The 26,396-nt window shown below is 38.0% G+C and overlaps 1 protein-coding gene across 2 annotated transcripts in view; it reads left to right on the plus strand.

Moving 5' to 3' along the window:
* Positions 1–26,396, plus strand: part of LOC150106662 (toll-like receptor 4) — a 98,769-nt gene that overhangs the window by 11,538 nt on the left and 60,835 nt on the right. The gene's annotated exons all lie outside the window — the stretch shown is intronic.

A 26,396-nucleotide genomic window follows, 5' to 3' on the forward strand; every position in this document is an offset into this window, starting at 1 on the left:
ATTTTGTATTTATTGCTCTGAAAGATCTCACCAGTTTTTGTCTTTTTTGTTTCAGTCACCCCTATTATGTCAATCTGGTACTTATCTAATTCCTCAGCTAGCTCCATTTCTTTGCCATTCATTCTTCTTATGTTGATAGTACCGATCTTTAACTCTGGTGATGTTGAGTTGGGGTGTGTTTTCAGATTTGTTCCAGTAGCTGACTTTTCGCTGTTTGCCCTGGTTCCCTGGCGAAATCAACATGAATCATATTAATTAAATTCAGTAGTCTTTGACAATTTGCTGACTTTCAGTTATATAAAAATCATAGTTTTACACACGTTTTGTTTTTGTCGTTATGAAGGCATGCTTGTCAAGGTAGGAGGATGGAAGAAATAAAAAAATCAGCTAATGCCTTTTATTCCCTTATCGGAAGTAGGCAGAACTGTTTTAGCCTTATCTGACTTTTATAGAGTAAGGGGCAGTTCAAACCCCCACTGGCAGCTAATCAGAGATATTCATGCAACCAAATTTGCCCAAGACCATCATTAAGTTTAATCTGCATCCAGTGAAGAGATGGCTAACAAGTGCTGCCATCTCATGGTCCCTAACACACTATTTTTAATGTCTGAAATAATGTGGATTCTGTGGTCGAGTTTCTTGAGTTAATGAGACAAAAAAAAATAAAAGTTTCTGGGTGGAAAACCTGCTTGTCCATGCTAGAGATTGACTAAATTGGGAACCATCAAAGCAAGGCGTAGAAAACTTCACCCAGTGAGTAACCTAACACTGAGGTGTACAAATGCCACTACCACTCAGTTATGCTGGCTTAAGGATAGAATATTTTATTTTTATTTAACAGTTTGTTAGCTTGATTTATAATTTTTAAATATTTAGACATATGAATCTTCATTTGTACTCTTGTTCCAGGCCCCGCAAATGCTAGATTAGGACCCGGTGAAAGCCCATTGTGCCAGTCACATCTTAAGTTGACTTTCACTGCATTTGGGTTTGCTAAAGATAAATCCCCTTCTAATATTAACGTTTCTGTTTTAAGGCTAGGTATATTAGTCTAGCGATAAGGCTTATATGGTGGTTGATCATAACTGTATTCTTTCAGAAAATCACAAGCACATTTAGATTAATCTACATTGTAATTTTCTTTTATAATAAATGTAATTAATAAATTATTAATTAATAATTTATTGATAAATGCAATCAATTGATTGCCATTATTATCAGGGAACAGAGTACAGAAATGTACTCTATTCCACATTAACATATATGTGCAGACAATATTCCAGGTAAATAAGGCATAGTGTCTGCACACTTTCCATCCCAGACTCATCTGAAAAACTAACAAAAATCCTAAAAAATTTAATTAACAATGTTACAATCTTAATTTAATTAACCTTACAACCACTTACAGACCATATAAAAAATTGGCATTCCTTATCTTCCCCATCAAGTTTTAATAGTGCCTTTGCACCTGAAGTCCTAATAGTTCTCCCAGAGGGCTAAAATGAGCGTTTTTAGTTGTTGGGCAGAAGTATGTAGGATGAGTGCTTCCCAAATTTAGACCAGTTTCATGCAACCAAATTTGTTGAGGCTTGAATAGTTTCTTAAGGCCAAGGCAGATTCAAGGAACAGCCTCTTGTATTCATATTTGCTGTGGTGGAGCAGAGCGGCCTCCTTCCAGCATATCCTGTGGTTAGTGTCTAAAGCATGAACAGCAAGTCCTGAGTGGCTGTAGTTTACAACTGCATGAGATCTGGTAAAACACCTGGCAGGTCTAGGGACTCTGGTTGTAACTTCATGGGGCAGATAAGGAATGCCAATTTTTTATATGGTCTGTAAGTGGTTGTAGAGTTATATTTTTCAGGATTTTTGTTATTTTTCAGATGTGCCTCAGATCAGCAGCGTTGCTATAGCTTTTGCCGCCCGGGGAAGTTCCTGAGTTTGCCGCCCCTCTCAATACACACCAAAAATACTACAAAAAGTCAAAACAACATATAGGGTAAGGTTCAAAGTGCCGCCCGGGTCAGATCATCCCCCTAGCTACGCCACTGCTTCAGATATATGAAATGGTGATAGTTTTGGTGTAGTTTGCCCAGCCTGGCTGGCCGAGTGATTAGCATGTCCGCTCTCCAGTCAGGAGGCTGCAGGCTCGAATCCTGCCATGTGCATGAATGTTTGTGATTGTCTGTGGAAATACTATAGGTGGCGGTCGGCAGTAGATGGCATTGGTGTAGTTGCGGTCAATTGGCGGATTGTGAGTGGTGGAAGCAGAGTTTTAGAGCAGATGCCCTTCCTCGATGAGTCTTTGGACTCCCTGGAGGTGACAAATAATAAAATAATAAATAAATAAAAATATAATAGTTTCTATTCTGAAGGGAGTGGGGATGGGAAGGTGTGTGTTTGGGGGGGGTTTAATATTTTTTGGTGGATTGTAGCCTTTGGCTAATAAGATTTTGCAAGTTTAGTGGTGAGGGCACTGCTAACAGAACTAATTTATTTTGCTCTCTTATATAGGTTTTCCTAATCCCATACCTTTTGTGGGAGCATAACAGTTGGCAAATATATCTACTGGTGTGTTTGTGTGAGTTTCTGTAAACAGAGAATACCAGGGATCCATCAGACTATCATGTAATCAAAGTGTCTAGGAAAGGTGTTATTTTCCTTTTGTTAGATGAACTGGATCCTGGGATATTGATTGTTTAGTTGTGTTACAAAATTGTTGAGAGCATCCAGGTGCAACCAAATGGAGAATACATCATCCATATAGCATAGCCAAATAGTTGGTCTGTGTGAGGCAGAATTTAAGATCTAAAATGTCTTTAAGTAGAACTGAAAGGAGACATCAAAATTGACCATTATGCCAGTGTCATGGAATGCGAAATTTTCTCTACACTGACATTAAAGTAGCCTGAGTTTTTTGTCTGTTTGTCAGTATACTGAAAGAGCACTTAATCAATATTTGGCTAATTTGTATATGTGTGAATCATCATTATCTACAGTTGTGCATAGTGGCATATTTTGTTTGTAGATTTTTGATATCTGGGTGGGGGTAGAATTAAGCTATAGTCCCTAGACCTGCCTAGTGTTTTACCAGGCCCTTTGCAGTTGCCAGTCCTACTATGATCAAACAGGCAAAGACAGCCAACATCAGAATCACTGAACACAAGGACTATCACTGCAGCCACTCAAGACTTAGTGATCGTGCTTTGGATATCCACTACAGGATGCTACAAGAGAATAGTCTCTCGTATATACCTCAAAGAAACTATCCAAACCTCAGCAAATTTGGTTGCATGAAACTATTCAATTTGGGAATCACTTAGCTTCCATTCTTCAGTGCAACAGCCAAGGACACCCATTTTTACTCATTTGGGTAAGCTTATTTTTGGTTGCCATGCTTCATCTTCATTTATCCAGTGCAGTGCCGATGTACACATATCATGTTTTACTGTGATCCCTGATGATGACAATTTGACTTTCCCACAATATTGGAAATATTAATTACATTTATTGTAATTAATAATAGTCTACATTATACTTTCCTTAAAAAATACAGATAGGTATACTATTAAAAATAGTTCCTTCTCCCATAAGCTAGAGGTAGGGGCATATGGCATTATTGAGCATGTGTTACTGACACCATAATTAAATTGTAAAAGTTGGGGAAGAGGGGTCATACTCCAAAGTAAAAAAAAAAAAAAAAAATTGTAGTACTCTAAAATGACTCTCTCTAAAGGAAAAAAATAAAACAAGAAAGAAATTGCTGAATGACCTGATTATTGTAGTGTAAAACACTAGTTGATTTTTTGACCAACACTTACTTATGTATCTAAATATACAGTTTTTTTATAATGACCCACACACCTTTAAGGTCACAAAACCTATAACATAACAACAGTAGTGCTGTATGGGCAAGTAGTTAAGGAGAAGATGTAATTTATTAATTTGTTTCTTAAGAAGTTGGGAATAGTACTCTGGAAAAAACAGCATGGTGGGGGGGGAGATTGTTCAACAAGCAGAGGTGGATGCAATGAAAGAAGATGGTGAGAAATTTGTGCAGTATGTTTGCAGTTAGAAGGCCTGTGTATCTCAATGGAAGTGGTGCTTGCATCTTCTGTGCTAAGCTGCCTGAAGGTAGACTTAAGTTCAAGTCTAATCACTGACTGGAGGAACTTTTTCTAAGCTTATCTTCAACCGGTTCCTGAGTTAGTTGATCTCTGACATCGGCAAGCAGGTTTTTCGTCTCATAAATTCAAGATAATCAACCATAGAACCCACATTATTCAGACAGTAAAATATTCTGTTAGGGTTAGTATCAACAAGAGATGGCAGTACTTGTTTTCCCATATCTTCATCAGTGGTGGCTTATAATTAGTGATAGTCATGGGCCAGCTATCTCTCTGATTGGCTACTGGTGGAGATTGAGCTGCCCACTCAGTCTCCAGATGCTAGATAGGGTTTAAAGGCCTTGCTTATTCCCTATAAGGAAATAAAAGGTGTTGGCTGATTTGATGGTTTTGGTTGTTTGCAATTAGACAGTTTATGGGGTTGACAGTGACTGATTAGAAGAAAGTGGAAGAATGGTAGTGGCAAGTTGAGCATAACAGTGCCCTTGAAAGTACCTATAGAAAAGGCATAATGCAAAGATGTGACTAAAGGGAGTCACTGAGAGAGAGAGAGCTATCAAGCAGATTGCCCTCTTCTGTACATCATCAAGAATTAGGCAAGTTTTGGGTGCTTACCCCCAAATGTGAGAACAGTATTTCAAGGTTGGTTGGATATGAGACTCATAATATAAAACATGTTAGGAATTTAGCTGAAGAGAGTAATGTTTTGAATAAAACCAATTTTTTTTTAGGGTGAGGAGGGCATTGAAGTAATATATTTGTACTAGGATAAGCTGGATATGACAGTCAGCTCAAGAAAGAAAACAGATCTTGAAAGAATATTGGAACATGTAGGATCTTTCTATAGCTGATAAGATAGGACTGAGTTTTAATAGCAAAATTTCTCTAAGTTGCTTTCACCCCTGCTTGAGAATGATAAGATCAGTATTTAAGTTATTAGTTTAGATCTTGAGGTTTCAATCCTTAGAGTATAAGATTTCTCAAATGAAGAAAAGGAATGGAGAGTACTGTCATCAGCAAAACTATGAATTGGATTTGAAGTCAGAGAAAGATGGTCATTGATATGAAGGGGGAAGAGCTTGGGTCAGAGTATAGAACACTGAGGTAATTCTGTATTGATGAAGAAATCTGATGGATAACCAGAGAAGAAGCTGGCAATCCAGTTACAATGAACAGTAGAGAGACTGTAAAATGGCAATTTATTCAGATAGCTTCAATGCCAGACACATATACCTTTGAAATATCAAGAGTGACACACAGGTTACTCCAAATCTTTCCATCGCCTGTGTCCACTGGTGGGTAGGATTAGTGACATGGTCTGCTGTTGAACTAGAATGGAAGAATCCATATTGGTGGTCGCTAATTAATTGGCGAGTTTTCAGGTAATGAAGAAACTGACTGTTCATGACTTTCTCCGTCACTTTTGAGAGCAATGAGGTAAGAGAAATGAGACAATAGTTTGGTATCTGACTTGTCTCTCTTTTTAGGTATAAGCTGGATAAAAACTTGTTCCTTCTATGATGTTGAGTATAGTTGCTAGATGAATATGATAGCTTATATAAGCGATACAGAATAAGTTAATTCTGGAGCACAACCATCAGTTGAGTCACATAATGAGCTGTTTGTTTTAGTGCAGGAGATAATTTGTCTTGGTCATCCAAACAAGAGCTAGAAGAAAACACTGATGCCAAGAGGCTGTCTTGTCCTTTGGTGACTATGGGGAAAAAAATAAAATAAAATCCATATATCCAAAGAAAATCCTAGGGAATTTTTTAGCTATGTGGCCAGTATACGAGGAGAAATGACTGTGGAAGAATGATATTGTGGGATAAAAATGGGAAAAGAGTGACTGATGCAGAGGACATAGTGGAATTGTTCAATGACCACTTTATTGGAGTATTTCATCCTGGAGGAGTCAGTTTTAATGCTAGAAGGATAGGGCAGGTTCAAGGTTTAGAGGTACAGGAGGAGAGTGTGTTTCAGATACTGAGAACTCTGGATGTCAATAAAGCTTTGTGACTGGATGGTATTTCACCACGAGTTTTGAGAGAATGTGCTAGGGAACTGACAGTGCCTTTTACCAGGCTTTTCAATTAAAGTCTGGCTTCGGCAAAGGTGCCCAGGGAATGGAAGGGAGGTAAGATAGTGCCATTGCATAAGGGTGGTAACAGACTGGAAGTGTCTAATTATAGACCAGTCTGTGTGTCATCAGTAGTTGTTAAGATCTTGGAGAAAGTAGTGAGGGACTGCATACAGCACTGGGCAGATGAGAGTAATGTTATCTGTGAGCGTCAACATGGATTTATGAAAGGGCGCTCTTGTTTTAGCAATATGCTAGCCTTTTATAATAAAGTTACAAGAACATTAGATGAGGGAAAGGCATATACTGCAATTTTCTTAGACTTAGCAAAGGCATTTGACAGGGTGCCACATGATAAGCTGATGTTTAAGTTGCAACACATGGGTCTGGATGTCAGATTGGTCAACTGGATTCAGGATTGGCTGTCTGATAGGTATCAGAGAGTTGTGTATGGTGGAGCAGTTTCAAGGAGACAGAAGGTTGCAAGTGGGGTCCTACAGGGCTCAGTACCAGGACCTATATTGTTTAACCTTTATATCAATGACATTGCAAGGGGATATTCAGTTGTTTGCGGATGATGCGAAGCTGGGAAGGATTATTAGTAATAGTACAGATATGGTAGTCCTGCAAGAGGATTTGAATAAGCTAGATAGATGGGCAAATGAATGGGGGGTGTCAGTTTAATGTGGCAAAATGTAAGGTCTTGAGGTTTGGGAAACATCGATGGGATGCTGCATACTCAATGGGAGGAGTTATACTGGAGGAAATTGGGGAGACAAGAGATCTGGGGTTGATGATTGATAGAAATCTGAAGTTTAGGGGACATATTGCAAAGGTGGTGAAGGTAACACAGAGGATTGCTGCAATTATGAGAAGGACACTGACCTGCAGAGATAAGAGGGTTATCATTCCATTGTATAAGTCTCTGATCAGACCACACTTGGATTATTGTTCTCAGATTTGGTCCCCAGGATTTGAAGGGGATAAATTAACTGTGGAAAAGATACAAAGATGGTCTCAGGACTGTACAAGGATAGTTTGAAAATTGGCTGAGGGAATGTGGACTGCAGAGTTTGGCGGATAGAAGAAAGAGAGGTGATATGATTGAGACTTTTAAACTGTTGAGAGGTGGTTACAGGGTTGACACTGGGGAGTTCTATCTTGGTTGAACAGTGGGAAGGAGTGATGACAAGAGGTCATCCCTGGAAGTTACGAAAGGAAACTGTGAGCAAGAGGGGGGGGGGAGTGGTTTCTTTGCATGGAGGGTGGTTGAGCCGTGGAATGCATTACCTGATAGAATGGTGAGGGCGAGAACGGTCAATTAGTTTAAGGAGTAGTATGATAGACTTTGTGTTTCTTAGGGGGAACCTCCCCTCGATGAGTCCTGACAGACTTTATGTTCATAGGAAGGACCTCCCACGATGAGTCTTTTGACTCCATGGAGGCCTGAATAATAATAATAATAAAATAAAAAATTGATTTACAGTATCTGATGTCTTCAGGCAGAGCATCAGACTTGAACTTGGTATTTTCAAACCACTTAACTTATTGCAGAAAAACCCTCGCTCTTTACACGGTTTTGAATACCATGCTTTTTCAAAATAAATTGATACACTACTTATTTAACACAGAACTCGGGCTATGGGCTAGTGATGTACGATAAACAGCCTCACACACGAGAGAGACAGCATGGTCTATAGCACATTAATGTGGCATGTACGTGGGCTGGGAGTAGCAGAGTAATCTGTTGATATCCCTCTTAAATATTTCAAGTTGTAGACCTTTGGGAATACTCCATGGGTGAGGTTGTTCCATAGTCACAGGAGAGAGAGAGAGATCAATCTCTCCATAGTGCACATGGTCATCCATGTGCACTATGGAGACAATTAGAATCATGGTACTATATATACTGTATAATATATATACATATACACACTTTACTATATTTTAAAATCAGTTTTACTATTTATACCTTAGTTATTTTAATCTGTTTAATTTGTAGTCTGTGCAGAATGTGTTGTTAAGATGTTTTTACATAATGCCTTAAAGCTTAGTGTTTTTATGCATGTGGGAGTCTTTTAATCAATATCATTTGTTTGCTATTATCCGAAGTTTGTGCAGATAGATTATATCACTGTTCCAATTCAGATCCGAATTGAAGTATGATGTATCGTGTTGCAGTGACTTCTGTGATAGTTATAGTTTTAATAGTGTCGGTCTCGTTTGTATAGAAGGATGGATATCAGATAGTGAGATACTTGATTTCTCTGAGTTAGGTCTGTTCATTTTTGAATATCAGTAACTGTTTATTCAGAGCTTATATGTATTCTGTTTTTGGTTACCAGCTGGTGAGCAGATTAATGTTGTATTACATGTTTGTGCAGGTTCATTGTGAATAGACATCATGGCTATCAACTAAATTGGAATTTCTTATTTTTTAATGGGAGTTGGTTGATATCGCTCGCGTATATGGCAATCAGAATGTGAGAGCGAATACTTCCCTGCAAGACTCCACAGATTATCGATAACTCTACTGTGATTAATCCTACATGTGCTTCTGTTTTTCTAAAATTTCTGTAATTTTAAACCGCTAAGGTAGACTACCAATTCCAATGTGTGTTTTTTTAACGATTAACATTTCTGACATAAAGGGTGAAGCAAAATGCTTTTCATACTCCCGCTATCTGATAGGAAAACAGTGAGTGGAAAAATTTATGAGCCAATTGCTTGCCCTGAGTGGGATTAGAGATTAAACATCAATTGGATTTTAAGATGGCTTTTGGTCTTTTATGTTTGAAGTAATCCGTTGCTTCATAATTTGCAGCTAGTTGAACCAGTTTGTTGGGGTGTACAGATGCTTTTGAAAAGAACTTTATAGTTTGCAGGAAAGTGTAAATATAGGGGACATCTGTGTCCCAATGGAGTTGCACGTTTCTTTACGAACCATGGAACGTTTAGGATCATTCATAGACATTTATTTTACACTCGTAATTTGAGAATATTGGTATCAGCGTTATGGCTCCAAGCCGGAGAAGTAAGTGAGTATAGGACAAACCATCAGTTTGTAGATAAGTAGTTTGATTCTGATGTTTAGTTTACTGTTCTTGTTGATTAGAGGATAGAGTTAAGCAATGGCTTTTGATGCTTTTACACAGAGATCCTTGATATGGCAGCTGAAAGTTAGCCTTTTGTCCAGTAGTACACCAAGGTATTTGACTTCTGTTTGCCACGGGATTTTTGTGTTAAACAGGAAGATGTCGCCTTTAGGAAGCATCAGTCTTCTGGTGAATAGCATGGCTATGCTCTTCTGGAGATTCACTTGCAGTCTCCATTTGGCGAACCATTTTTTTTTTATCAGTAGTAGGTTTTTTTGATGGCAAGATGTGGCTGTAGAAATTTGGCTAATATTGCTGTATCATTTGCTTAGAGGGCCATGATAGATGACAATGGATTGTGTGAGATATCAGATATGTATATGGAAAACAGAATCGGTGCTAGTAAGGATCCTTGTGTCACTCCAGCCAAGATATGTTTCTGTGCTGATACTGTACCGTTGATCTTGATTTGCATACGCCTGTCAAAAAGGTATGATTTAATTAGGTGAACCATTTCTAATGGTATTCCAGTTGAGATCAGTTTATGCAGTAATCCGAAATGCCAAATTTTATCAAATGCACTGGCTATGTCAGGGAAAATAGCCCCACCTTCCAACAGGAAGGGAAATGTTTGAAACAGAGGATGGAATTAATTATGTTGGTCAGATGTACAATAGCTCTACGAGGCAGCAACTTTATCACCTTGTTGGTGATGCTGTCAGCTCCAGGAGCCTTTTTTGTTTTTTAATTTCTTGATTATACCATATATTTCTGCTGGTGATATGGGTGCAATTTGATTGGAGTAGGTTACAGAAGATTTTAATGAACATCTGACATGTCAATGGATCTTGTAGATGTGATTGAAGTCTAGATGTTCATATGAGGGTTTACATTGCTTGTCTAGGTTTTCTGCTATTGCTTCGGCTTTATCTGCATTGGTATGGATGAGGCCCAGATTTTTTTTTTTGTTTTTGATATTTCTGATTAGATTCCAAATGGAGTGATTATCAGGAGAAATAGAAGTCAATCTTTCTTCTCGAAGTTGACTTCTATGTGCTTTAAGGGCATCTCTCACTGCAGAATTGAGCCTATTCAGGATTCGTTTGTCTTGTGGTGCATGGGTATTATGAAACTTTTTTCGGATTTAGTTTATTCCTGTTCATGAATGAGCACTGTGAAGATGGTTTGTGTATCCTGTAGGAATATTTTAGTAGAGGATGGTGTTGGGTTGGATCTGCTGAAGTCTAGTAGTATATTTGCCAGAGAAAAGGTGATGATAGCTGTCAAGTTTGTGTGTGTTACCGGCTGATCCTGTTCATTAGTTATCTGTTTAGAACGGACTACATCTGCATATGTCCTTGTCTGTCGTTGTTGAGTTGTTCTTTTAAAGGCCTCTGACTGCGGCAGATGGGCTTCTGACAATTTTTGCTGGTCATTGAGAAGCTGTGGAGCTGATGCCTCTGCCATGGATCTACCGGGGGAGGAAGACTGTCTGTCTCTGATCTTCTATTTTTTGGGTTTTGAATGCATCCTCTGTAATTGGGTATGTGTGGGCCACCACAGTTGGCATATTTAGCTAGGGTGGTTTTCGGCTTTGTACAGATATTGGTTGGGTGGCTGTCCCCACATTTTAGACATTTAAACTCAGCCTTACACATTTTCTGGGCATGGCCAAATTTTTGACATCTATGGCACTGACCTGTTTAAGCCCTTTTCCTTAAGGGTTCTGGGTTGATTTTAAGTCCACAGATTGATGTCAGGTCATAAATTTGATTGTAAGATTGATGGATCTCAACTAATATTAGTGACATCGGAGTCTTGTCTTTTTTGGTCATTCTGCTGACCTTGATGGGTAGCAGGCCCTGATGGCGTAGATCAGTAGCCACTTCATCTGTGGATGCGTCTTCAAACACTCCTCGGAGCGCCACCTTCAGATTTTTCTCTGAGCCGAGTGAGAAGGTATATTACTGAATGCCTCTGGTATTCACATCTCCTGTTAGTTTTCTGTAGTCCATCACTGTGGTGGGCTGTATCTTGATACCGTTGGTGACATTTTTGACAGTGATATAAGAGATCTTTAGATTGGACATGGTGGCCCTAAGAGACATCCATCTTTGATTTTTGCAGAGTGCTTGCAGGTACCTTCTTTCTAGTGGAGCAGAGCGGGTCCAAAACTGGGCCATCCATTCCATCCTCTTTGGGTGGTTCAGAGGTCGTGGTTTTTTGCTTCTTATGGGCTCGAACCTCTGTGAAGTCTGAGGGGGCAGGATCACCAAGTCCAGCTTCTCTTCCATTGAAACATTGTTGTCACCCTCTTCATCATCCCCCGACATAGAGTAAAAATTGATTTCAAATTTTTTTAGAATCTTTTTAAGTATGTTTATGGCTAGCCTCTGTTTAGTGATTCTACCAGGGTGTCAGCGTCGACTTCACACATTTTGAGAAACTGAGGTGTAAGCACTCTTTAAACTTAAGTCCGTTTAAAAGTTCCGTAGACTCGATCAATGGTCTATGCGCAGATAGAATCCCGTAGCCGCAAAAAAAACTGCCAGCAAAACCGAGCATTGGCAAAACACTCGAAGTAGCAGCAGTGATTTAATGGGGGCTGTGTGATTCTGGACCTGCCTTGTCCCTTCTTTCCACCAAGTGTAGACTGGCAGTCGAAATCTCCTACTAGAGGCGGAAGACTACTGATGGGCACAGGGCAGGAAACAAGAGCGGGCCTGGGAAATTTGCATTAAAGCCAGAATCTTGCCTTGCACTGAACAAATCTAAGCAGCAAAGTCCTTCCAGTCAAGTCCGTTGCATAATCATCCAAAACTCAGAAATCCAGGCGATCACAATTGCATAATGTATATCATCAATTCATCACACACAAAATTCTACAAAAGATTTATAGAATCTTGAAACTCAATCACCTGTACTTTATCCTAATGTCTATTTTTGTTGTCTAACATGGTTTTGTGTGTTATGATGTCAAACGCTTTTGATAGGTCAATAAAAACAACCAATACTATTCCATTTTTATCTAACACAGAGTTTATTAGGTCCGCAAAATCTTCCAGGAGTGTTGTTTTTTCCTTTGTTTTCAGAATGATGTGGAGAGGTTGATATACAATACGCTCCATAATTTCATTGATCACTGACCAGTAGCAGTGAGTCTGTAGTTACTTATAAAGTTTCTTTTTCCATGCCTCCCTCGATGAGTCTGTCGACTTCTTGGAGTTTCCCGGAACAACAACAACAATAATAATAATAATGTTTACTGTTTGAGAGAAAGATTAATGCAGTGTCTCGTGAGTCAAATATATACCCCGATTCTAAGATTTTATTTAACATTATATAAATCAAGTGGATATTAAATCCGGCATTATTTCAAAGCCGAATGCAGAAACTATGATGAAAGTTTCGTATACAAAATTTGACCAGAGAGCTTACAGGAATACGTTCGCTGCATTTACAAGTTGCCCTAGTGTGGACCTTATAGGAGACATGATCGCTTGCCTTGCCCAAACGTCCATATATTCGCCTTCTATTGGTCCATTTAATATCCACTTGATGTATATAATTTTGCATCGATGAAATGAATCCTTTTGGCTCTTTATTTTAGTAAAGTTTATTTGACAGTTTTAGAATAATAGTTCCTAGTTAGTTGGGGGTCTTTTGATATCTTTGGTCTGATTCCGACGAATTGCAAGTGAGAGTTCTTTGGTTATTGCATTATTTGGATTGCTAGTGGTTTTAAGGGGGAATATTGTTTTTGTGCGGGAAAGGATTGAGTCCTGCATTTTAGGGCTTTTGCAAAGGCTGAGTAAAATCTTGCCAACTATTTCTGGAATTTGGACTCGAGAAAACTGTTTTATTTCAGAACCATTTCGTTGATCAGATTTCTAGTTTTCTTTATGTCGCACTGAACACGTTTCAGCAATAGTTTCTTTCTGCGTTTCTAATCTATATTTATCATAATTCCGTTTTCTTTTGTATTCGGCATGTAACATGTTCTATTGTTCGGAAATTGTTTAGCTTGTTTCCATAGGGCTTTTTGTGTATCTTTAAGTATGTTTTATGTTATCCGTCTTGTTTGTCATACTGCTCTTTTATCAAGGGAATTAAGATGCTTGAGCCCCATTGATCTCATCACATTTTACATTCTGTTGCGATCCACACAATCAAAAGCTTTCTTATAATCAATAAAACAGATGAATACTTCCTTCTGAAATTCTCTTATCATAATCCATCTCATATTTGCTATTTGGGTCTCTAGTTCCTCTAACTCTCCTAAAGTTCTTCTGCATTTCTTTATTTATATATGGTTCCAGCTTTTTTTTTGGATCACTCCCAGCATAACTTTACTTGCATGTAAAATAAAGCCATGGTTCTGTAATTCTCACAATCTCTAGGATTTGATTTCTTATCAGACAAAAAAAATCAGCTAACACCTTTTTTTTTTTTTTTTTTTTTGTTCTCGCATAGGCAGTACGAGGCCGTTTTAGCCCCATCTAACTTTTCGAGACTGAGTGGGCAGTTCAATATCCACCGGTAGCCAATCAGAGGTAGCTGGCCCAAGGCTGTCACTAATTAATTGGTACACAGTGAAGACGGCTAACAAGTGCCGCCATCTCGTGGTCCCTAAGCCTAATACAATATTTTTAATGTCTGAAAATAGTGTGGGTTCGAAGGGCGATTGTCTTGAGTGTACAGGATGAAAAACCCGCTTACCTCTGCCAGATATCAACTAACTCCGGAACCGGTCGAGAAAAGACTTAGAAAATGTTCCTCTAGTCGGCGACTAGATTTGAACCCAAGTCTTTTGTCATCCGGTCAAGCGTCGTAGAGTGCGAACGCCACTTCTACTGAGCTACATTATTATATTTTTTAACTGGAATGAATATTAATATTTTCCAATCTCTAGGCTAGGATATTTCTTCCAAACTTGTTGACAAATTTCAATTAATATATTCACTACTTCATTCCCAGCTGCTCTCAATAATTCAGCTGACACTACATCAGCTTTTGGCATCTGTTCCATTATTATTGTTGTTGTTGTCGCGTGAGATTCCCTCAGTTTTTCCTCATTCGTCCGTTAGGACTGATTGAACCTTCCCTCGAGGGATTTTAATTATGTATTTCTTTTACTGTAAATCCGTGTGTGTGTGTGGGCGCGCCCACAGGGGCTGGTTTGCCTGTTCTGAGGGACGAAAAACCCTAGTTTCCGGGTGAAAAACCCTCTACCCCCCCCGTATGAGACTGGCTAACTCACCTTTAGTCGAAAGAGATTAGATAAAGGTTCCTCGTGTCATGGACGAAAAACGAACCCAGGTCTTTTTCCGACCAAATGGCTTCGTCTATACCGACTGAGCTACGGAAGCTCTATCTGTTCCATTGTTTAAATATCATTTCACTTTTTTATTATCATGGGTTCCTCAACAAATTCTTCCCTTTCAAATTCTCTACATACACTTTCCATCTTTCTTTTTTTTTTTCACTTCCTCCATCAAATTTATTCCCGAATTATTTTTTACTACTTCTAATCTAGGGATAAACTTCTCTGTGACTTCAAATTTGAATAGCTTCTGACAGCCGTCTACAATATTTCTTTTTTGTTAGTTTACTTTCTTCTTTGCTTCTTCTATTACTGTATATTACCTTTCTTTCCACAGTTTTAATTCTCTTCCCGTCCTCTCCGAACTTCTATTTATTTATTTATCCGGAGAAGTCGGAGGGTTTGCCTCCACTTCTCTGGAAACCATGCAGACATGGAACTTTTTCAAGCCGCTTCAGGCCTCTAATAAACAAGGGAAGTGGTCTCACACCGGGCGGTGAAATTCATATCACGCCTAAAGATGTTGGAAATAAGTGCTTGCAAGAATAAAGAACCTGTTTTCGACATAGAACTCCAACACTCTTTCTCCATTTTATTATGAAATAAATCAGCAAACGCGACTAAAACACTTAAAACATTATGTTAAATATACAGAGCAATTTCAACATTATTTAAAATATAAAACCGTTACGAATTCCACTACCAGAATTACATATCAGGTGCGTTAAGCACCTATTGTTTCGTTTTGTTCGTCGGGAGTCAAGCTAAACCGATTTTATTGAAAATTGACGTTTAATATCCTTATAAAGATTTGTCAACCTCATTCTAGTTTTGGTTTCAATCGGATCATTCCAAAGAATACAAAGATAAAAGGTGTCGAAATGCTATATTCCAATAACTCCACTTTGGTCGATGGAATTTGGGATATACGTAAGACGTTCGTACAGTTTATTTTAGGTTTCTCGGAACTAGGCGAGGCCGTTTAGTCCTCGCTTAGTTCCGATGAACTGGGCGAGGAATAAACTGCATTCATTTCACTCTCAACGCAATTATAAATCTCATTTTCTTATCTCAAAATATCAAGCTAAGATTTTGTTTCTGAAGCTAAGTTTCTTTGTTGAAAATTATATCCACTTGTCTAATAAGGTCGTTTAATTCCTTCTCTTCGCCCTGATGTGCTGGTGTGTTGATGAGTGCTTTTATCTGATGACTAATTCTTCCTCTTCACATAGAAAGTGAAATAAAATAACCTTTGAAAGGGGTCGAAATGTATGTATGTATGTATGTGTATATATGCATATATATATATATGTAATAAAATAATATATAAGGGCCACTACTCAGACCGGTTTCGATCTTTATTGAGGTTTCATCAGTGGGAGCCAGACCCTGAGATGCCAAGGTTGAAGTAATGCAGAACTTATAAATTTTACCTATACAGTTGCCACAAGGTGCTTTTACCTTATTAAAAAAAAATCCTAGGATGAGAAAAAGATGTAGAAAATTTTTTATCTCGGGTATACTACACGTTAAAGATACCAAGCAATTTTATAAACTTGGTTTTAATCCTTTTTCCCAAGTAAGCAAACAAGCAGTAAGTCAAGTTTGTGCCTGAAGTATTTTCAGGTCACAGAGCTTACTCCACCTTTACCACGAGTTGCCTCAGACCTGAAAATACTTCAGGTGCAAACTTGACTTGTCTGCTTGTTTGCTTACTTGGGAAAAAGGATTAAAACCAAGTTTATAAAATTGTTTGGTATCTTTAACTTATAGTATACCCAAGGTGAAAAACTTTCTACATCTTTCTCTCATTCTGAGATTTTTATTTAATAAGGTCAACGCACCTTGTATAGGTAAAATTTATAAGTTCTGCATTACTTCAACCTTGGCATCTCAGGGTCTGGCTCCCACTGATGAAACCTCAATAAAGGTCGAAACCGGTATATATATATATATATATATATAGAAAGTGGATTGAGCTCCGATCACTTTCCTTAGTATTTTTCAATTAATGTAAAGCACATCCCCTTGCAGAGATGTATGATGCTATGCATTAAAGGCAATGGCAACTACCCATACCGGTTTCGACCTTTGTTGAGGTCTCGTCAGTGGGAGCCAGACCTGACAATGCTAAGGTTGAAGTAATGCAGAGCTTATGAATTTTACCTAAACAAGTTGCCACAAGGTGCTTTGATCTTATTAAATAAAATCTCAGGATGAGAGATAGATGTAGAAAGTAGAAAAAAAATTATATATATAATGTTAAAGATACCAAGAAATTTTATATATATGTTCTAAATGTTTCATCACCTTACTCTATCTGTCGTTATAGCAATATCATGTTATTTTCAAAATTATTCCAAATTTTTGCATTCGTAACATTTTGAATATCAATTGAGATATGCGAACTATTTCTAAGTTTTAAATATTTGTGTGCCGAAATGTGTGTGTGTCTAGACACAATTTCGCTTAATTTCCATGTTTTACAAAATGTAAATTTGACTTAGCAGCCTTAATTCTTTTTGAGCTACTTGATCGTTTTGTATTTTCCTTACCCTTTCTTTAAAATGTAATTCATGAGTATGAATGCCTCAGCAGTCTACTACTGTGCATTCCATTACATGAAATCTTCTGTGGACGATACTAACACTAAGCTGTTTCATCAATTTTATATTTCTTAATTAATGTTTTCAAATTTCGGATTGAAAAAAAAAAAATCAGCTAACGCCTTTTTATTCCCTTATACGGGGAGTAGGCGAGGCCATTTAGCCCTATCTAACTTTTTGGAGACTGAGTGGGCAGTTCAATCTCGACTGGTACCAATCAGAGATAGATGGCCCAAGGCTATCACTAATTAAGTGGTACTCAGTGAAGAGAGACGGCTCAAATGTGCCGCCATCTCGTGGTCCCTAACACAATATATTTAATGTCTGAAATAATGTGGGTTCTACGGTCGATTTTCTTGAGTTTACAGGACGAAAACCCCGAGTTTCCGGGAGGAAAAACCTGCTTGTCCGTGCCAGAGATCGACTAACTCGGGAACCGGTCGAAAAAAGGCTTAGAAAAATTTCCTCTAGTCGCCGACTAGACTCGAAACCAAGTCTTCCTTTTTGCAGCCAAGCGCCGTGGTTGGCAAACGACACATCCACTGAGCTACTAATTTCGGATTGAGTTTTTTCATTTTGAAGCTAAAACCTAAATATTGAAATTATTAAATCAAGAAAAATTTGAAGTATGAATATTTTTTATCTTACTAACAAATTATTAAATGTGATCCAAATTTAAAAATAAAAATGAAAATTAATAACTTCAGCATATATTACGAATTCAACATACGTTACGAAATGAAGGTTGCGAGAGAGGAATACAATCACCCCTCGACTTACGCTCCGAAGATACGTCCGTGATTCCATTAGGGAATAAATAACACATTCGACTATACTTTCGAACAAGACGCAAGCGAGCGTAAAGTAAAAAAAGTTTCTATTTAGCAACAGTGCATCATGCGGAGTGACAACAGCGCATTCAGCATAAGTTCAGTCAGCAATCGGCACATGTCTTCAACAGTTCCACTGTTGATTTTGTGTTGGAGAAATAGGTTATTTGTGTGTTTATCGTTAAATATTGCGCGATGTTTTGTGCAACATGGTTCCCCTGCACACCAAATCAGAAAACCTAGTGAAGAATCACAGAAAAAAGAGGCGAGGAATTGATCTTGAAACGATGTTTCAAGTTATAAATCAACATGAAGCTGGTAATGTGATGGCACATGACTTCGGATGGTCTCATTCTATAGCAACAGCCATTTTAAAAAATATGGATAAAATTGTAGAGGCTGTGAAAGGATCTGCTTCCATTAAATCGACGATAAGGATGAAGCAATTACAAGGTCCTATCGATGATATAGAAAAGCTACTTGCATCATGGATAGAGGAACCGAACCGAAAGCGCATACCCCTTAGCACTATGACCATAACTGCTAAGGCTAAGTCTCCTCACCACGGAGAAAGCAGGGCCCGATTACGACTACGAATACAACGATTCTTCCGGTTGGTTCATGAGATTCAAGCAGCATTTTGCGCTGCATAATGGGAAAATGTATGGTGAATTGGCAAGTGCCGATGAGAAGCCTGCCAATGAGTTTGTGGAGAAATTGGATAAAATATTACGAGAGAAAATTATTTGCCACAGCAAATATATAATATGATGAGACCTTATTTGGGGAAAAAATGTCATCCGAGCGGACATTCATCCACCAAAAGCTAAAATCTTTGCCTGCTTTCTAAGCTCGTAAAGACTATATTACGATTCTGTTGGGGTAATTTGGCTGGATATAAACTGAAACCATTTGTGATACGACACAGTGGGAATCCATGAGCCTTCAAAAACATTAGGAAGCATAATCTTCCAGTTCATTATCGGAGCAATAAGAAGTCGTGGTTGACTCAAAAATTGTTTGAGGATGCCTTAATCAACTGCTATGCGAATGAAATGGAAAGCTATTGTATGAAAGAAAATGTAGAATTTAAAATTTTATTAATTCTAGATAATGCTCAAGGTCATGTTTCTCCCTCCAGACACTACTTTATTGCTCCAACTGATGGATCAGGGCTTATTAAAGTTATCTACGAAGAACGTTTTCATAAGCCATTTCTGCCACTGAAGTTCCTTCAGTGGCAGAAAAAATACATTAAAAAGGTTTGTGCACGATTTTGGATGTTTTGAAAAAAATGAACACCTTTGTAAATTGAGTGAAGAAATAGTGGGCCTAGCAGACAATCTGAATCTCGAAGTGAATGATGACGATATAGTTCAACTCAGAAAGTGTCCGTGAAGAGTTGACCAACGAAGAATTGGTCGAACTGGAGGAAAAACATTTTGCAGAAGAGGAAGAACGAGAGAAAGAGGAGGGAAAAGAGAAACAAGAAGAGCTAGTTAAACAATTCACAGTGAAGGATCTTGCAGAAATATTCTCTGAAGTTAGTGATGTTCTCAAAATGGCTGAAGATATGTTGAACGCTGCTTATTAGTAGAAAGGAAAGTACATGGTATGTTTGTTTGCTATAAACAAATTTATGATGAAAAGAAGAAGAGAAATTAGCAAAGTATATCGGACATTTTCATTAAAAAAAAAGAAAAGAAAAAAGGTTACACCAGAAGAGCTGCATCCTGGTCCTTCACATAGGGAAGATAATGAAGATGTGATTGTGGAAGATTTGGGTGATCATTCTTCTGTTTTATAGTGGCAGTAACGCACAGTACAGTTTTATAAGGTTTAAAAATTAAAATGACAGTATACTTATTACGTTAAATCCCTAACCCCTATAACTTTGTTGATTAATGTATCGACTTACGTCCTGCCGGATTGAACGTAACCCCAACATAAGTCGAGGGATGAGCTTCTTTACAGCTCTGAGTCGATTCGTTCACAGAATTATCCGAACACAATTTTGTAGTAAGTGTAGTAACATATTACGCGTGGCCTCTTTCCTTGCATTTGACTTAGTCGTATTAGTCGTATAATGATATTATATTATATGTAAAAGGAACAAATAGATGCATGAAAGGCAATTACCATTATATTTATTGCAGTCGTCAAATAGTTTCATTAATTCGTAATAAAAGTTTGAGACAAGAAAGATTGCAAATGTCCCGGGAAGTTCATCTCGGAATTCCCGGAACAGAAACCGTATGTGATAGTGATATGTCGCTACTTACTATTTTTAATGTACAACACCCCCCCCCCTCACCCACCTACACACACACACGACAAAAGTTCGCTCTTGTTTTTCACCACCTTCAAACTATTAAATGTGACGCAATAATAAATGACCTATATGAACGATAACAGAAACTCCTGAGCGCAAGTGAGAACTCGAACAGACTTGAGTTCGCGTTGCAGTATTCCTTGATGCACAATAGGTTCAGAGATAATTTTTTGTGTTGGAATTTTTTAGATTGCAGATTTGAATTCATAACGAAGCTTACAGACACCATTACGTAATCACTGATTAAGGCATGTCAACGTACCTTTATCAGTGAGTGAGTAATCTGCTGTCACAATTACACGACATCCTTTATGATATTCGTACACAATCATCAACTTCTCTTTCCACGGTTCATAAAAAAATTAACGCTTGTAAAATCAATAAAACTTTCACAAAATACAAAAATATTTCCCGAAAATGCAACGGACACGAAGGCACTTGCGATTTGATGTCGCTATATTCTTTCTGTAGTATTCTTCCAACCCTATAATAGCCACGTATGGCAATTTAAAGAAAATTGCCACACGTTGGAATTGATTTGTTCGTCCATTGTGGGCAATAAGAACTAAAGTTTAATAACTGCGTCTGGTCTACTTTTATAAAGTAGTTTAACTTGTCTGAGATGGAATATGAAAGAGCAATATTGTTAGTATAAGTACATGGTTGAACGAGGATGATATTCTGACCGGAATAGAGATGGTGGGATATGCAGTCTTTCGCAAAGAGACAAAGCAAAAAGGGAGGAGGAGGTTATTGATGGTGGCAGAGGAGTTGTAGCCATCTAGTGTGGAGATGCAAGGAGCAAATACTGACAGCAGTTTGAAGCAGCAGTATGTTGTGAAGTGGAGGTGGACAGGATGAGATGTTTAGTAGGGTGTTGCTATAGACCTGGTAATGTGAAAGGCAGTAAGAAGGAAATGTTTAGACAAATTGGTGTGACTAATAAGAAAAAGCTTATCATTATGGGCGATTTCAATTATGGTAATGTAGACTGTAATGCAGAGGCAGCATCATGATCCAAAAAATAATGAATTTCTTGAATTTTTAAGGGATACTTAAAAATACTCTGTTACGTATTTAAGCAGTACGTAACAGAGGCAGTACCCTTACTAAGTAGCTTTACTAAGTAATAAAGGTAGAAAAAAGTAGGGTATGAACAGCAGTTAGCAAATGACGCTAAAAGAAATCCTATGGAGTTTTTATATATGTGTGGCCAGTAGGAGGAAGGATGATGTTGGCCAGTGATAATGGGAGAATGATAAACACTAAGCAGGATATAGCAGAGGTGTTTAATGAGCAGTTCAATAAAGTATTCCATCCATATCATTGTAACATAGTGCAAAACTTGAGAGCAGTGGGAATAGGGAAGGAACCACTGATGGTGAGTGAGCAGGAAGTATATGAAAAATTGAGTAAACTTCATATCGACCAGGCCATGAGGGGGGGGGGGGTTGATGGTATATCACAGCATGTCTTGAAAGATTGTTCCAGGGAGTTAACAACAGCTGTAACGTACATTTTTAACACGAGTCTTAGATTAGCCAAGTCCCAAAGGAGAGGAAAGATGGCAAAATTGTTGTTTCATAAAAGAGGTAATAAAACTAAGACTTCGAATTATAGGCTAATCTGCTTGTCTGGAGCTGAGGTCAAGGTGTTGGAGAAGCTAGCGAGGACAAGGATTCAGAACAGGATGGAACTCTCTTTAATGGACAGCATGGGTTTTCTAACGGAAGATTGTGTTTTAGCAATCTGCTTACTTGTTTTAACAAGTTGACGAATACATTGGACAAGGGGATGCATATACAGTAGTATATTTAGATTTTGCAAAGGCTTGCGATAAAATGTCACATGACAAACTAGTAGTTAAATTGGAACAGATGGGATTGGACTGTATTAGCCCGTTGGATTGGAGATTCACTGTTCCCCATACACAACCTGCTGATACCTATCAGCAGGTTGTGTATGGGGGAGAGATATCCCAGAAGAGAAAAGTCACTAGTGGCATGCCCCATGGGTCTGTTTTTGGGACATCGTTGTTTAATTTTAATGTAAATAACATTGGAAAGGACTTTAATTATGATATACAGTTGTTTGCAGATGGTACAAAGTTGTGAAGAGTTATGAGATGTAGAGAAGATACTGTAGCTTTTGCAAGAGGATCTGAATGGGCTAGTGTGTGTGTGTGGGGGGGGGTGATAGCCCTTTAATGTTGCAAAGTGCAAGGATTTGAAATTTGGGAAGCAAAAATGGAATGCAGAGTATAGAATTGGTGGGGATATTTTAGAGAAGGTGGGGGAGATGAAAGATTTGGAGATTATGGTAGATAGGAACTTGAAATTTCGTGGCATTTTGGTAAAATTGTGAGAACAACACAGTGGATTATAGCAATAATACAGAGAACACTGATGTGTAGAAGTAATGATGTTTTGATTTCATTGTACAAAACTTTGATCAGGTCGCATATGGATTACTGTGCCCAGATTTGGTCGCCAGGTTTTCAAAAGTGTGATGAGATGTTGGAGAGAGTTCAGAGACGATTGACTATGTTGATTTGTGATCTCTGGAATGTGGAATATGAGGACAGATTGAGAGAATGCAAATTACATATCCTAGTCGATAGAAGAGGGAAGATATCGACACGTATAACTTAGTAAGGGATAATTACCAGATTGGAGTGGACGAGATTTTTCATAGACCATCCAGAAACGGGGAGAACGAGAGACCATCTCCTGGAAGCTGTATAAGGTGGGAATGAGTTGTGGATTTTTTGCATTGAGAGTGGTAGGTGGTTGGAAGAATGCATTGCCTGAGAGCGTGGTGATGCAGGAACAGTGAATGCCTTTAAGTCGAGGTACGATGAGCTGTGCATGTGAGAGTGGGACCTCCCACGATGAGGTCTGTTAATAATAATAATATGCCACTCAGATCAACAATCGCAGTTGCATTTCATATCGTGGAGTATTTTAATTGTTACTATATCGGAAGATGCATTCAAACTTTTGAATTATATAAAAATCGCTTATTAAACATACGTTCTTAAGCGTATTCTTTGCAACTTAATATTAATATGAAGCAAACCATGCTTTGTGAAACTGGTGTATTTAATAAAATTATATGGTATATATGAATATACCAAGATTACTTTTGAAGCATGGAAAATAACTACAGAAACTTACATACAATATTATTGTGTCGAAATGGAAAGAAAAAGTTTCATTGAATTTTGTTTTTGAGAATTCAAAAAAATAGGTGGGTGTGAGAGAAAGAGAGCAAAGGTGCTAACCCAAATGATTTCAAGTAACCTAAGAGCCTCCGTAGCTCGGTGGGTATAGACGAAGCTCTTTGGTCGGAAAGACCTGGGTTCGATTCCCGTCCATTACATGAGGTGACTAAAGACAAGTTAGCTGGTCTCATACGGCGGTAGACGGTTTTTTCTCGGAAACTCGGGTTTTTCGTCCCTCAGAACAGGCAAACCTCCGTGAACACACGGATCTATAGCCATGAATATTTACAACAATGTGGAAGAGATAGGGTCCTCGCCACATTATCCCTACACCCGTAGTCAACCATGACTCACATGGTAGTCAAACTCCTGGACGGAGATGACGCATTATTATTATTAAATGTAACTGCAAGGGGTAAACCTATAGTAGTTTAGCATTAGAACCATGGTTGGGGCTGAGTTAATCTAAAAACTCTGCTCTAGAAACCAAACATGGAACGTTCATACGCCACTTAAGTCCTACAATAAGCAGGATTGTAGTCTCACACCAGACGGTGGAATTCATGCACCCTTGTAGCGCATTTTATATGGCTTTGTGGCTTTTTTTTTATATTTTTTATTTATTTATTTATTTATTTATTTTATAGCAGGATTTGAATCTCGCATGGGACACTAATTTTTATAAAGGATTTTCAACTGAGGATGTGTTAGCTGATCTTATACGGAAGTGGAGGTTTTCCTTCTAGAAAATTGTGTTTTTCATCCTGCCAAACAAGAAAAACCGGCCAGAAGAACACACTTAGTTTACAGACAGTGCACTGGACTCATAGCTTAGTTACTTTGGCCGTAACTAAAAGCAAACAGGTAGCAGAATTTGAACTCATGACCTGTTGGTTAGATAGCGTATCGCTCACTAGACCATCACTCTGTCGTCACCTCATTGCACTAATGTGATTGTGAATAAGCATGATAGGTCTTCGGTTTCGTGTTGTTATTTTATTGTGAAGGGAAGTACAAGGATATGACAGGAACAAAAATTCTTAATGCTTATTTACAATCACATCAGTACAATGAGGTGGCGATAGAGATAATAATCCATGTTTTTCTTATGCACCCTAGATAAGTTATACCAGTAAAGTAGGTTGAATGGTACAGCATACCAGAACATCGTTTCTGACCAAGTATATCCGTTAATGTTAACCTATCTATATTGTATGCTAACTATATTGTATGCTTCCAACATGTATCATCCAGGAATGGTTATAAGGGCTTTCAATTGAAAATGAATTAAGCGGTCTCATACTTTGGTGGAAGGATGTTTCATCCTGTAAAACATACAAACCGGTTAGAGGAACACGCGCAATTTACAGACATAATACGCTGACCTCACATCCTTAGTTGGTTCGACCGTAAATCCAAAATAACCTAACCAGGAATGGTATAGAACATTACAATAAACATGATAGGAGATTCCATAATGGTAGTTCCCCTCCCCCCTGTAACTCTGGATCTAAATCGCACTGAGCATCTTTAAAATGAAGTAGGGGTAGATATTCGTGACAAGGACACAACATGAAGAAAGCTGATCATTGGCGCACCCATTGAGGGAGCCAAGGGGCCCTGGCTCCCCCAAAAGAAAGAGGGGGAAAAAAGACTAGAAAATTTTCCAAAAATCTTTTCCTAATGAAATTTATTATTATTATTTTTTTTTTAATTTCATTTTTTATTTGTCTTCTATTTCTATACTACTGTACTTTGAATTAGCGGTCGCATAAGGTGGGAATACCCTCTGGCTCTCGGGAATCACGGCCGTTGTGAACGCAAAGCAAACGAAGTAGTGCTCGGGAAATACTTTGTTTGCCCGAGCCGGGCCAGAGATCACCGTTATCATGTATTGGCGATCACTGCAGATGCTTAGTCATAGGTCGTATGCAATGCGTAGTGTGTATTCTCAAATCGTCTACTCATCTCCCCATCCCCAAGATTAAGTTATGAGTACTCGGCCCCCTCCAAGATTAAATCCTGAGTGCGCCACTGAATCTGATAGTGCTGAAAGAATTCATCATACCTGTCTGGAGTAGGATACCTGTGGATTGTTCCTAGACTTTTTATCCCGGTAGACTGTTCTGAAAATTTACACTGGTACGACAAGCTATTAGGTAAGTATCCTTAATAAATTGCTCAGATTATGTAATATTATTTTTGGTATTGGCTAAAAAAAGCCACTTTATTAAATTAAAAATAATAATATTTTTTGAATTTTTTCCCCATTAGATATGTTGGCTGAGGTAGAAATGAGAAAACTATAGCTTTGACATTGATATGACAAAAGTCATGGTTATAGATTATAAGCCATTTTAAATGATCAGATGCATGGTAAACATTGAGTTTTACTTACGGACATTTTTCACATGTATAAAACGATTTGTGAAGAACGTGAGTTGTGAGTTGTTAGATCTTCCCTCTGATATTTCTCAATTTTATGACAACAAATCGACAGTAAAATCCTGTAAATCTAGTGGTGAGTCTAGAATTCAGTTTTTGTATGGGGGAAATTAAAAATAATTTTAAGTTTGTAGTATATCTTACTTGATTTATTTCAGTTTTTCATTAATACTATAACAAAATTCAAAATATTTTTTGTTGTTGTTCGAATTTGTTGGAGGAAAGGGGGGGGGGTGTTATCTTCCCATTGGACCAGCCATTATTTTAAGTTCCAAATTCTTTCAGAGTTTCCGAACAAGCATCTGTTTTCTTTTGTATAATAAAGGACATAATAATAA

This window comes from Typopeltis vanoorti, chromosome 5 (genome assembly GCF_054136105.1).
Source record: "Typopeltis vanoorti isolate ZY-2024b chromosome 5, IOZ_Tvanoo_1.0, whole genome shotgun sequence".
NCBI classification, from domain to species: domain Eukaryota; kingdom Metazoa; phylum Arthropoda; class Arachnida; order Uropygi; family Thelyphonidae; genus Typopeltis; species Typopeltis vanoorti.